Raw genomic sequence first — 14,807 nt, 5'->3', positions numbered from 1 at the left:
ATTTTTATATACAAAACATTGAAATTTTGGTTAGATTGGAATGGTAGTTTTTGTCATCATTTTAATACAATTTGTATAGTAATTTAATTCATTGTTTTCATGGCTTTTGTGGTTCTATGTATATGATGCATTTTAAATTATTGAGTTTTATTACCCTTAATAGTCAATTCTTTTGGGTTTCTATGGATAGTACCTATTTCACTGAAATCTCTGCTTTATCTTTAATCTAAAAATATGAGTGTACTGTTAGTTTTTGCTTATTTTTACTGTTTTGGGTAATATCAAGTCAGTTAAATTAGATCTCTCTACATCTTAATCCAGTTTTTGGCAGCATAAAATAATTAAGGGTATACTTTATTTTGTAAAGTCCCTGGGTTCCCTTTTCATTCTATTCTGAAAGAAATTTGTTAACAAATTGAGAACTCCTAATTTAGCTTCCGGGAGTGATTTTATGGTAATAGAAAGCACTGCCCTTCTTCTTTTCTTTTCTTTTTTTTTTTTTTTTTTTTTTTTTTTTTTGAGACGGAGTCTCTCTCTGTCACCCAGGCTGGACTGCAGTGGCATGATCTTGGCTCACTGCAAGCTCCGCCTCCTGGGTTCAAGCAATTCTTCTGCCCCAGCCTCCCGAGTAGCTGGGGCTACAGGATCACGCCACCACACCCAGCTAATTTTTGTATTTTTAGTAGAGACAGGGTATCACCATATTGGCCAGGCTGGCTTGAACTCCTGACCTTGTGATCCGCGTGCCTCAGCCTCCCAAATTGCTGGGATTACAGGTGTGAGCCACTGCACCCGGCCAGCACTGTTCTTTCTTGACCTGGTTTTTTGTTGTTGTTGTTTTAGATATAGGTACTATGATATTGGGCCATAATCTTTGGCATTGCTCCAATGATTGACTTCTAGGGAGTCTGTACTCACGCAATTACTCCTTTTACTGACTATTGCTAATTATAACCACAACTATATTTGACTCCTAGAGGTCTTCTCACTTAATAATCTGTATGTGATTTCATTTGGCCCATACTTCATCTGTGTATGTGGTATGTATGTGATACACATGGACACATGTATGAGACTTTGTCACTCTTTTCTGGCATTGGATAAACATTTTGAAATATGTAATAAGAAATACATAATTTAGGAACATTATGATTACTTTAAGAAGTTGAATGGGGGCAAAAAGATTTTTAAAATGTATAACTTGAAACTAACATAACAATTAAAAGTTACCCAGGACAATTATTGTTTATAAAACATAATTTTACAAGTTCTAATTTATAGAATAGTCCACTTTGTTTCATTCAGTATAAAATATAACTGCAGAGTTATCATTGTTACAGTCATCCCTCCATATCCGTGGGGCATTGGTTCCAGGACCACTCTTGGATATCAAAATCTGAAGATGCTCAAGTCCCTTATGTAAAATGCCATCATGTTTGCATATAACTTATGCTTCTGTTTCTGTATGCTTTCAATTATCTCTAAATACTTATTATAATACCTAATACAATGTAAATGCTATGTAAATAGTTGTTATACCATATTGTTTTTTATTTGTATTTTTTTATTGTTGTATTGCTATTTTTTATTGGTTTTCTTTTCCCAAATGTTTTCCATCCATGGTTGGTTGAATCCATTGATGCAGAACCTGCAGATACGCAGGGCAGACTGTATTAACTTCAGAAGGTAATGTGTATTGTTCACACACACACACACACACACACACACACACACACACAGTCCTATTTCCCAACATGACAAATTGTCAAATTTTTATGCATTAATAACTAATGAAAATAACAGAGTATTTTTGGTTTTCATCCATTTTTAAATGTCTTTTATAAATGTAATGTATTTCATTTATAATCCTGCTTTTTCATTTTAATGAAGAATTTCATTTTCTTACTGTTTTGGTTTTGTTAGTCATGAAATTTTTTAAAATCATAATAACCCTCCTCCTGGGAATTTATCATAAGGAAATAAAGAAATGCTAATATAAAAAGACATTTATAGCTATAGTTATATTAGGAAAATTATTCCCACCAAAAACATGTAACTCCCCAAATAAAAACAACTGAAAACATTGTATAGGAGGGTAGTGATAAACTATAACAAATCAGTATTAAAAAATTATGTATCTTCTTTAGATTTATAGATTATAAGATATTTATATAGGAATGAAGAAACCTGTTTTATGTCCTAAGTATATGCTACTAAATTGTTACATATAAGTGGCTAGAGATTAGAAGAGAGCAAAAAATGAACATGATATTATTTTAGAATGGTAGGAGTCTGAGTAAAATAAAATTCTTCAGCAAAAATTTAAGTACGTTAATCTCATGAATGTAACATTTAAGTAGAGTCTCATTTTGACCACAGACACACTCAAAGATTAATTAGATATTTTTAAAAAGTAGCCCTGATCGGTTAGCCACAGCAAATAAAAACCTAAGACAAACATTTTATCAGGAACCACCACTGAGTAGGGCAACTCATATTCAAATGAAATAAACATCAAATCTCTTCCTCAAAACATTAAAGTTATCAGCTTTTTGTGTATATAATTTCAGTTAGTTATGCAGTATACTAAATAAGGTGTAAGGATATGCATTGAGGCACGAACAATTCATTGACTTTTATATATGTATATCTTTTAAAACTTGGATCGTATTTGAACACACCATGATTTCTCTAAAAGGTGAAATTCAGCTGGGCATGGTGGCTCATACCTGTAATCCCAGCACTTAGGGAAGCAGATGTGGGACGATAGCTTGAGCCCAGGAGTTCAAGACCTGCCTGGGCAGCAAAGTGTGACTCCATTCTCCACAAAAAGGAAAAAAAAGGACAAAAAAGGTGTAACAAGTGAAATTCAGAACTCTGGAAACATTTTTTAAATGAGATACTTAACATATGTCTATATTCTTAAAATACTTAGGCAAGTTTGATAAAAGTATTATGAGTAGAAGAGGAGAAAGTTAGAATGGTTGATTATTGCCTCATGAATATACTATTAAAAGTGTGACTTTATGGTGTGACTTTAGTGTAGAATTGTTCATGCATTCTTTTTTTTTCTTTTCTTTTCTTTCTTTCTTTCTTTCTTTTTTTTTTTTTTTTTGAGAAGGAGTTTCACTCTTGTTGCCCAGGCTGGAGTGCAGTGGCATGATCTTGGCTCACCACAACCTCCACCTCCTGGGTTCAAGCGATTCTCCTGCCTCAGCCTCCTGAGTAAACTGGGATTACAGGCATGTGCCATCAAGCCCGGCTAATTTTGTATTTTTAGTAGAGACGGGGTTTCTCCATGTTAGTCAGGCTGATCTCGAACTCCCGACCTCAGGTGATCCGCCCGCCTTGGCCTCCCAAAGTGCTGGGATTACAGGCATGAGCCACTGCACTTAGCCTGTTCATGCCTTCTTTATGTGTGTATGTGTGTGGTTTTTTTTATACTTAAGATTATGCGTGAAGCCTCCATGAAGCCTTCAGTGTGATTTAATTAATAAATAGGCAGCCATTTGAGCTCTGTGAGAAGTGATTAATCGAGCTACATGAAAGTAATTAAGTATATTCTCTCTGAATCATAGCAAGAGGAGAAGTTCTGCTTTGAATGAAACTGGTAGGCACTCCTTGTAATTGCCCAGTGAATCAGATTGACAAAGATAGCTACACAAGGAAGATAGGCCTACAAAGGACTAAATCAATGGGATTCAGTCACAAACAAGTGAAATTATATCAGTCAATAACTTTCCTTAAGTGACTTCCTGAAATCTTCCAGACCCATATTTTCCTTTTCAGGTTACTCATTTATGTCAGTTATTAAAGAACTGCAAAATTGCCTGATTATATCAAGGACCTTGTTGTGACGTAGTCTGTAAATGTGGATCTTTTTTAAAAGGAAGTTTGAGTTTCATGTAAAGCATTGAGCATGTTGGCTGAAGATATGACTTTTTCTGAAGCTTGTAACTGTAAAGAAATTCTGGGATCTAGTTTTCCCTTTAAAAATAAGATTCCTGTGTTTGTTTCTTCTCACCAGATTTACTTTTGAATCTACTTCATATTAAAGATATTGAAAGACATTCACTTACTCATATGTTAAATTGTTATGTAGAGGGTTTATAAGAGACAGAAGAATTCATAGCATCATGGGATCATTCCTAAAAGGATGAAGGAGAAGTCTTCAGATAAACAAAGGTGACTGGTGAATTGAATCTTGAAGTATGAGTAGGTTTTAGGAGATTGAATTAGAGGTAGCAAATCCTTCAAGGGAATAAACAGACATGAATAAAGACACAAACTGGGACCATATGAGTCGTGTGTGATGTAGGTTTAAGAGAACAGGTAGATTGGGGCCTTGAGTGCAAGCTAATGATGTTAAACAGTCTAGTGGGGATTTATTGAAGACAAGGGGTGATACAAAGGAGATGATTGTAAAAGACTGGTATTGTGGTGATATACCTGATGAACACATGGGCAGCTGGAGGAAGACCAGTTTGAAGGTTGTGAACCTAGACTGATGGAAGAAGAAATGCAAAGGATCAGAAAGATCTAGGAAACATAACATCACACTAGGGTTGCAGCAGATAATTCATCAAAAATGGAAAGGCAAGGAAGAAAGGGAAGTGTTTAAAGCAAACTGGATGACCAAGCTGAATAATTGGAGAGAATGGTGAGAGTAGAAACAGAAAAAAGTTGAGTTGGCTATATTTATTTTTTGGAGACAAATACACTAGGTGAATAGAGGGTTACGAAGGTTTTTTTTTTGTTTTGTTTTGTTTTGTTTTGTTTTTTAAGGTCTATTGAATTAGACATTTTCAGAAAGCATTTAAAGTTATGGGATTATAAATACAAAGAGGAGCTGCTTGTGGTTGCTCACGCCTGTAACCCCAGCACTTTAGGAGGCCAAGGTGGGCAGATCAGTTGAGCCCAGTAGTTCAAGACCAGCCCTGGGCAAAATGGTGAAACCCGTCTCTACTAAAAATACAAGAATTAGCTGAGTATGGTGGTGCGTACCTGTAGTTCCAGCTACTCTGGAGGCTGAGGTGGAAGAATCGCTTGAACCCAGGAGGCAGAGGTTGCCGTGAACTGAGATCATGCCACTGCACTGCAGCCTGGGTGATGGAGTGAGACCCTTTCTCGAAAATAAAATAAAAATGAATATAAAGAGGAATAGAACTCTGGAAATAAATTTGGTAACTGTTACACATTTATTCTTTACCCCTTAAGTATTCAATTCTAATTTTCTGACCTTTGCTTTAAGTAAATGACTGTGTCTTTCAGTGGATATTGAAAGTACAGCAGGAAATCATGCTCTATAAGAATGGAACACCTGAAAGAATTATGTAGGTGTCCTTGGTTTAGTTGAGTCACAGGCTGACTCCAGAGAAATTTAATTGCCAAGTAGCAGAGCCTCAAGATGAGATTTTAATACTCTGCCGTTTTTAAGCTTTGTTTTGCTGACTGAAATATCTCTGTATATAAATAATACTTATCTGTGCTTAGTTGTATGTTAGCTGATTCACTTTAAAGTTGTGGAATATTTGTAATTTGTCTTTTACCCCGTTTATCTGTTTTGTATTTGTTTCTATTTTTCTTTGTGGTTACCTTCATCCCAGCTGAATTTGCTCTGTTTTAAGACAGTGGTCCTTAAACATTAGGGTGCATTTGAATCACCTGAAAGGCTTGTTAGATGGGTTTCTGTTTTAAAACTCTGAAGTGGTGACCAAGAATTTGTATTTCTAACAGGTTCCCAAGTGATACAGTTGCTACTGGTCTGGAGACTATACTATAACAATCACCGCTTTATAAATAAAGCCCTTTAAGGTGAAGTCCTAAGATACGGTTCTCAGCTTGGCTAGAGATACAAAAATGTCACCTGTAGAAGGAATTACAGAAAAACAAGCAAAAACAGGCCTGGATCTCACTCTTGAAGATTCCAATCAGTAGGTGAACAATTTAGGAATGGTACCTCAGAGTTGGAAGTTTAAGAGTTTAAGGGCATATGCCTTTTTTGCATATGCCCACATATCACTCATCTAAACCTAGTGAATTGCCTTTTTGAAGTCTCTTTTTGTTGTAATGTGAAGATGTCATGATACCAAGAGCTCCATTCTTTACTAGCTGAACCTGATCATTGACTCTTAGAGCTTTTAGGGAGGCGATACAATTGTCTTGGCCAAAATGGTATTATAAAATGTTGAAGCCAGGTGCTGATAAACTCAGAATTATTAAAAGCTCTATATGTAAAATAACAGACCAGTTAAAGAGTGTTTTTTACCCCCAATAGTGACCCTTGAACCAGATTGGCATAGCAACGTTCTAGATTGCTCTGAAATAGCACTGTATCTGTTATCTCCTGAGACAGATCTGTTTTCACTAGTCAGAAAGTGTGATACAGCCCTGCCAAGCAAAACTAGCTTTCAGGCTTTAGATTCTAAACTTCTAATTTCCATTAGGACTTTCTCTTTAACTCATGGGTTATTTAGAAGTGTATTTTATTTCCAAATATTTTGAGGATTTTCCATGTATATTTCTGTTAATGATTTCTAGTTTAATTGCAACTCTAATATCTCCATCATCCCAAAGCTGATTGCTTTGTTTCTTGACAGTGGATTTTTTTTTTTCATTTTATGTGCCTCATAACTTTTTTTTTTTTTTTGAGATGGAGTCTTTGTTGCCCAGACTGGAGTGCAATGGTGCGCTATCTCGGCTCACTGCAAACTCTTCCTCCTGGGTTCGAGTGATTCTCCTGCCTCAGCCTCCCAAGTAGCTGGAATTACAGGTGTGCGCCACCACGCCCAGCTAATTTTTGCATTTTTAGTAGAGACAGGGTTTCACTATGTTGGCCAGGCTGGTCTCGAACTCCTGACCTCAGGTGATCCACACACCTCTGCCTCCTAAAGTGCTGAGATTACAGGCATGAGCCACCGTGCCCGGCGTGCCTCATAACTTTTGATTGAATGTTGGACATCATGAGTTGAACAGTAGAATACTTATGCCTGAAAGGGCACACCTGTTCTTTTTCAAGGCTGTTAGTGTGGCAGAGTTGAGTCAGTTTAATCTGGAGTTGAGCCGGGCTTATGTTTTCTTGTTGCTCTGCTTATCTCAGTGTACCACAAGGCTTCAGATTTCTTTACTATTTCCTGTGTTTCTGGTTGAGGTTGTAATGCCAGAGTGCTTTTTGTCATTTGTACTCCCCTGTTAAATTTCACCTTTCTCTATATGCCTGTGCTACTGAAGAAGCCCCATTCCACTGTCTTTCCTCTTACTTAGTAGTAGACTGCTGTCACGTGTTATTCAGTGCTTGCTGGTCTGGTGGTATTAGCCAAAGGAATTCTTAATTTTCCTCATTCAAACTCAGCCTTCAGCCTCCAACGAACCACAGGTTTGGTTCTTGAATGTAGGCCTTTTTCATTGTTCCTGGCCCTTTTTCCTATGGCAGCCTTATTCTGGTTTGTGTCTTTGGCAAATCTTGTGAGGGAGTTTCTTTCTGACTCTCGGGGGTAGGAGACCTTTAAAAGATACAAGGTAGTATACTGGGCCCAGAAGTGTTTCCTGTCACTCCTGTAGGAGTAGAGGATTTTTTTTCCTCTTATATTTTTTTCTCTTCACAGTGAAACTGCTTTGTTCCCTGTGTGGCAACAGGGTTTACAGCCTTTCTTTTAATGACATTATGGCTTTTATTCCTTAAAGGAGAAGGGTCTGGGTGAGACTTTGGGTCTTTCCCTCTGTGGTGGCTGCTCCCCTTCTCCAGGTCTACACCACCAACTAGTGAATGGTCTTTCTAATGGCCCAACTTGTCTGAATCTTTTTCTTGAGTACCTGGTGGAGGTGTCTGTTAGTTTTCTATGGCTGTTAGAACAAGTTACTACAAATTTGGTAGCTTAAAACAGCACACATTTTTTTCATAATTTTGGAAGACATAAGTCCAAAACCAGTTTCATTTGGTCAAGGTGTTCAGCAAGGCTGGTTTCTTCTAGAGTGTTTGGGGGTAGAACCCATTTTCTTGCCTTTTCTAGCATTAAAGTTGTTCTACACTCCTTGGTTTGTGACGCCAACCTCTTGCAGCTATAGTCACATCTATTTATCTCTCTGATTTTGACTTCTCCTACTTCTCTCTTATAAGAACTCTCTCCTGTGATTATATCAGGCCCCTCATCTCAAAATTCTTAATCATATTTGCAGAATCCCTTTTACCATACAAGGTAACATATTCACAGGTTCAGGGCATTAGAACATGGACTCTTTGTTATTGTTATTCAGCCTACCACAAGGTTCCTGGAAAAAAGTTTGTGAATGAAGGTAACCGTCCCTGGAGCTGTAGGCTCCCAAGGCTTCTGTACTCTATTAGCCAACATTTCATCTTTAGCAAACCTTTAAAATTCATAACTGAATTCTTACTCACGTAGTGTTGAGCAGCTCTCCCTCTCATGCTCTGCCACAGGTGATCCAGAGCTTGGATCCCATCCCTCTTTTATGGGGCCTATCTTTCTTGGATTTCAGGCCACTTGGTTGCCCTCTGACATCAGCTCTCTGATGGCTTGAAAAGTTACAATTTTGTAGTTTATCTTGTTTTTTCTTGCTAGGATAGAAGGAGTGTTATTTCCAGTTGTTGTTGTTACTGTTTTTCCATTCTAGCCAGAGGCTTTTCAAAGAAACTTCAGAAACTTTACTGAGCCTGAGGGAACACAAGTCAACTGCCAGTAATCACTATTTTCAGCTTTATAGTAATAGCAGCAGTAGTAAACTAGAACAAATTGTAGTGATAGTAAGAGTGGTTGTAGTTGAACTCATAGTGAAGGAAAGTAAGCACTTACCGCAACCATATGCCAAGCATTATTTTAATTACTTTATACACTTATTTAATCCTTAAACTCTATGAGGTGGTTACTGTTTTTATTTACATTTATAAATGAGAAAACCGAGGCACGTGGAGATTAAGTCATTTTCTCAAAGTCTCAGGCTGATACTGACAGAGCTAGGATTTTAGTCCAGGAACTACTTCTCCAGAATCTGTACTTTTAAGCATGAGGCCTGTGCTGCTTCTCAAAAGATAATTTGTTCTGAGGATATGATTCTGTAGTTAACTCAATTTCCTCTGTGAGCTTTTTGCTGAACTATTTCCCAATTTTTTTGAGTCAAGGGCATTTCTTTTAATCCTATATCCCTAGAAGTAGATGGAAATAAGATCAGGTTTTCTCAACTTGGGTTTCCTGGGAGAATTAATTCCTAATACTCTCAGGCATCCATTGAATGTAGAGAATAAATGTTTTTTCGGTGGATTTTAAATCGTATTTGTTATCTACTAAATTGGGAGAAGTGCAAAAAAAAAAGTCAAATAATTTTCTATTTTCTGTGTTTCAAATGAGAAGCTCCTATAATCACCTACAAAATGATAATCACTACATAATGCAAGTATCAAGCATCATCATGGACAACTCAACTAGAGTATGAGATAAAACCTCACCTTGATTCTGTGGATTTTTTTTTTTTTTTTTTTTTTTTTACCCTGCTCTCATCACCTTTGAAATTGGAGACTCATCTTTTTCTAGTTGTTCTCTAGTCAGGGGATATATCTCTACCTGTATATAGAAGGTCAGCTTTGGGGCTATACTCTGAATTCATAACTTGTAATTCTATTTCAAGGTGCTGTGATTTATATCTTTGTCAGAATGCTAACTTTTAAAGATTTATTTTAAATAAGGAATAAAGAGGTCTTCCTTAATCACATGGTTTTCTCAGTCTTGGGAAGTTCATTTTGTTTCTTTTATTCTTTTTCAGTGTCTGAGTATATGCATGCATGGATATTTGCATGTAAACTTCAACTGGGATTAAAATCATTTAGGGCCATCCATGTATTTTGTAAAGAAGATCATCCTGCATAATTACTCCTCATCAGTAACTACCATCAAATATATTTTCACTTTAGGATATTCTTATCCTAAAGTTTTTGAATGCTAATACTGACCTGACAGTTCCACTTATAGGAGAAAGGGAACTGGATACCATTTTCCAGTTCATTTACAGGTATTTCCTATCGTATGTTACTTTAGCCTGGGACAGAACCCAGCAGCCTTTTAAAACTTTATTAAAAGCTCTATTTGATTGTTGCCAATTATAAAGCAGATTTGAAAAGAAAAAGATAAAGCAGATTTGAAAAGTGGACCTTTAAGAATTGTTTGGATATATCGGGTTTTTACAGCCATTTAAAAAGAACTCAAGATAATCTTCCCACAGGACAGTCATGGTGATTAGTAAGGAACTACATAGGAAGTAAAGTTATTTCTTGAGTTTACCAATTTCTGTTGGTGTTTTCATCAAAAGATTTTCTGGAATTTTGACTTATCACTATATACTGAAAAAAAAAATCAACCTCATCTTCAAATGATTTCAGTCAATTCAGTAGATTTAATCTTAGTACCTATTTACTTCATTGATAGTATCTTGCCCTAGCGATAGTAGAGATAGTAGACTAGAACTTTTTTTTTTTAGATAGAGTTTCGCTCTTGTTGCCTGGGCTGGAATGCAGTGGCACGATCTCAGCTCACTGCAACCTCCGCCTCCCGGGTTCAAGCGATTCTCATGCCTCAGCCTCCCGAGTAGCTGAGATTACAGGCATGCACCACTATGCCCGGCTAATTTTGTATTTGTAGTAGAGACAGGATTTCACCATGTTAGTCAGGCTGGTTTTGAACTCCCGACCTCAGGTGATCCACCCGCCTCAGCCTCCCGAAGCGCTGGGATTACAGGCGTGAGCCGCCGTGGCTGGCCAGGACTAGAACTTTTAAATGTATTTTATTCATATTGCCACAATTTAGAATTATTATGACATCTAAAATAGATAATATTTTATAAATAAAAGCTAATGTTGATAGATTTAAGGTGACTAATCTATCATACGTACTGATATCAGAATCTCCTCAGTTTTCTAAATTATGACTAGTGATTACCATTGGGCATAGTAGTACGCCTTTATTATTTGAAATCACAATTTAATTTCTTGGTGAATTAGGATTCCAGGGTAGGAGGAATTTGAGATATTGAGCTATTCAAAAATTTACCTAACTTTTGAACTTCATCAGTATATCCCCACCATGTTGTTATGCAGCTATTGTTTGAGTACTTTCCCTTACCACAGTTAATGCTAGAGGTACAGTTCAGGCTAGTTCAATCCTCATCTGAAAGTTTACCTTCCCTTCAGATTCTCAAAGTTCATTGTTGATACCCATTTATCTAACTCAGCATCTTGTTTAACATCATTGTACTGCATAAGAATCAATAAAGTGCACACACTCCCAAATCTTGTTTGTCCCTTCTTCTATCTTCTCCTTCATCTTTGTCTAACTCTGAGCTGTCAAACGGCCCATGGTGGGAAAATGAAGAGTTTTAACACTTAAATTTAAAGGAAGGGGTGTGTATGTCTGTGTTTGTGTGTGTGTGTGTGTGTGTGTGTGTGTGTAGGTAGGTAGGAAGGGAGTGTATTTGAATCTATGTATTACCTGATTTTTCTGTAAATCTAACATATTCCTTTAAAAAAAGTCTTTTTTAAAAAGTTAAAGGACTGTAAGTAGAAAAATTAATATTTTTCTTTTAAAAGCTTTTGATCATTATAAAAATGTATATACAAAAATATTAAAAGTAAGTTGAAATCACCTATAATCTTATAGTATTTCAATGTATTTACTTCTATTCACATATTTTTAATGATTCTGTTCAAAACATTTAAAAACGTTTAGCCATGGATATAATTTGAAAGCTGAAAATATCAAAATATTTTGGAAACAGTTTTTTGTTAAAACATTTCTTGATCCATTCTCTTCCTTTCCCATTCCTATGACTTCCTTGAGACCTTTCTCAGTGTCTAGCCTCTACTTTCTGCCATGTTATTCTATTCACCTTAGCTTCTTTGCTGTTTTCTCTTGGCTTCGTTCTCTGTTCCTCACTTCTGATTATCTCTCCCTTGGATCCCACTCTGTCTGCCTTGCCTCTCCTCATTTTTATTGCTAGTGTATAATTGGGTTCTGCAGCTCTCCTATGTCTCACTTCCCCCAACCTTCTGGCTCATTTCCTCGCCTGATAAAATGGCCAGTCATCGTGGAAAGTGCACCACTGTCCTCACTAATATCCAGAGCAGGGCATGTGTTCTCTTCCTTCTTTATTCCTCACTGCACCCTGCTATTCTTTACTTCATTCTCTAAATACTGTTCTTCCAAGGCTGTCTTGGACATTTACTGAACAATTTAGGGTAACAGAGGCCTTACACACGGAACAGTGTAAGATTTAAAATTAAATGCTTTGTATTTTGTTCATAAAATTTACTTGGCCATCCTTGCCACTAAGAATGTTTCCTTTTTGCCTTAGACCTAGTTTTATAAAAAGCAGTGATCAGTGACTTAAGATAAATGTCTTTAGACTTAAAATGATACTTCATTGTATGCCATCAAGAGATTAGATTCTAAGGAAAGAATTAGAAAATTTAATAAATTTTGTGCTATAATTTTTAAACGTTATTTTCAAAATGCCTTTACTAAATAAATTTTTCAAATAATTGAAAAATTTTCAATTTTTTGAAAATTTATAACTAAATAATATTTTAATTATTTAAATATTTATATTATTAAAATAATATAAATATTATTTATAACTAATATTTTACTAAATAAAATTTTTCAAAATTTTTTTTACTAAAAATGCTTTTAGTAAAAATTGGGGAAGAGAGGTTTAATTTTCAAAATATTCATATTTGGATAATGAGGGTAGCCCAGCTGCCACTGGACTTTTCTTATTAAGGTGGTATTCTGGTGAAATTTAAATTAAAAGTGTTCACTTGGTATATTTTTTCTATAATTAAATTGATTTGCTGATTTTGTTAGACACATGGAATGACTAACCTGTCTAACACATTTAGTATTTATTTTATCACTTTCTTTGACTTTAAAATCTGTATTTTAACCTCAGACCTTTAAGTGTCTTTGTATTATTCATACATACTTTTTGTTTATGTTATAAATATTTGGATTTTTAAATTTTTAAAACATTTTTAATAGATGCAGTATAGTCAAGTAATTTGTAGTTAAAGAAAACAGAAGCCTGAACGTGGTATATATTACATAGTGAAGTGTGGTATTTCTGGGGTACACAATTTTAGAGTAATAAATGATATAATTTCAAGCACCTACAGCAGTGAAATATTTCTCATTTTACACATTTATGTTTCTGTAAGATTTGTTTTTGCAGTTTTATCTTCCATTGCAGTGTGTTAATATTGTTAAATTATACAAGAGAAGGATTATATATTATATACTTAATCATTTGGAAAGACTGAGACTCTTACCACAATTCCTCTATTGACTAAATGCATGACCTTGAATCAAGTTACCTCTAAGGTCATTGTCTTATCTTTAAAATGAAGACATTAACTTCATTTTTTCTCAAGTTATGTAACTTTTATAACTGAGAGATTCCAAAACAAATATACAGTTTCAAAAAAGATCCCAAAGTCTGTAATCTCACCATTCATCTGACACTTGATTTATCTGCCTAGCATCACTACTAAGCAGCAGGGAACGAGCTTTGTCAGGGATAGAGCTGTGAGCCCCTTCCTCCCTCTTGGCGGGAACTGTCAATGATTTCTCTAAGTGAGCTGATACGTTTTTACTAAAAATTTCAACCCTTAGAGTCATACAAAAAAGTATAATCCAACTTCTAGTTGAAAAGCCAACTATATTGTTTTTGATTTTTCTTTCATTTTTAAATTAAGCATTCTGTTTCATCTGTTACTCCTATAGCAAGGTGTTTATTTATATTGATTTTATATTTCTTTGGACATAAGAAATAGACACTTAAACATAATAATGAAACGAGGTGAAATGAATTTGAAAATAGGACTGGACACAAATTTTGAAATTTGATTGATCTCCCCAGTGAAATGTTATTTTAAAGTTATTTTAAAATGTTATTTTAAATGGGAATTATAGTAATGATAATGTTAGATGCTTACTGTATCCCAGACTGTTTTCTGATCTTTGACTCTACTATCACATTCAGTTCTTACAACAGTTCTATGAGGTATACATACCTCCATTTTAGAAGTCAGGTAACTGGGGTACATAGCAATGTGAAATAGAAATTGTTCCAATTATATATTTAAATGATATTATGTAGATTAAGTTATGTATTAGAATATAATTTCTTCCCTTCCAGAAAAATACTACCATAGTGTATGGTAAAATCTACTGGCCTTCACATTAGTTGCCAAGATTTATTGAGGGCTTATATGCCAGTCAGTGTGCTGGTGCCTTCCACATTTGATCTCATTTAATCCTCATAACAACTGCATGAGATAGATATTGATTTCTTTACTATTTTATGGGTGAGGAAAATGAGAATTACTTGCCCAATATTATACAATTGGAAAATGGTGGAATTATAATTTGAGTCTAGGCAGTCTTAACCATACAGTTCATGCACTAATCATTAGGCATACCACCTCACCCCACTACACTGCTTTAGCATATTTGACTTTGTTGCAACAAAAAAAGTAGATACTTCCTCTTGACAGGCAATATGTAACTATATGAGATACAGAATATATTGATAGTTACTGGTATGTGCATCAGTGAAGTGCTTTGAAAACAATTTTTTCTACATTAATTTGCTTACTAGCTGCATATGAAATAAATACAAAGCCCAAACTTCATCTTTGATTTAAAATACTGCACAGTTTTTTGTCCTGGGAAGATAGGAGCCAAGACAAGTCACATTGCTTATTCTAGCTTATTCTAGTGAAATTTAGGATGTGGGGACATTAGCAATAG

At 35.3% G+C, this 14,807-nt stretch overlaps 1 protein-coding gene across 35 annotated transcripts in view; it reads left to right on the top strand.

The window, feature by feature from the left end:
- PHF14 (PHD finger protein 14) overlaps nt 1-14,807 on the top strand; it is a 231,232-nt gene that overhangs the window by 148,148 nt on the left and 68,277 nt on the right. The gene's annotated exons all lie outside the window — the stretch shown is intronic.

Source organism: Macaca fascicularis, chromosome 3 (assembly GCF_037993035.2).
Source record: "Macaca fascicularis isolate 582-1 chromosome 3, T2T-MFA8v1.1".
Classification (NCBI taxonomy): Eukaryota; Metazoa; Chordata; class Mammalia; order Primates; family Cercopithecidae; genus Macaca; species Macaca fascicularis.
The sequence above is the reverse complement of the archived record's forward strand: the minus strand, read 5'-3'. Positions and strand labels throughout refer to the sequence as shown.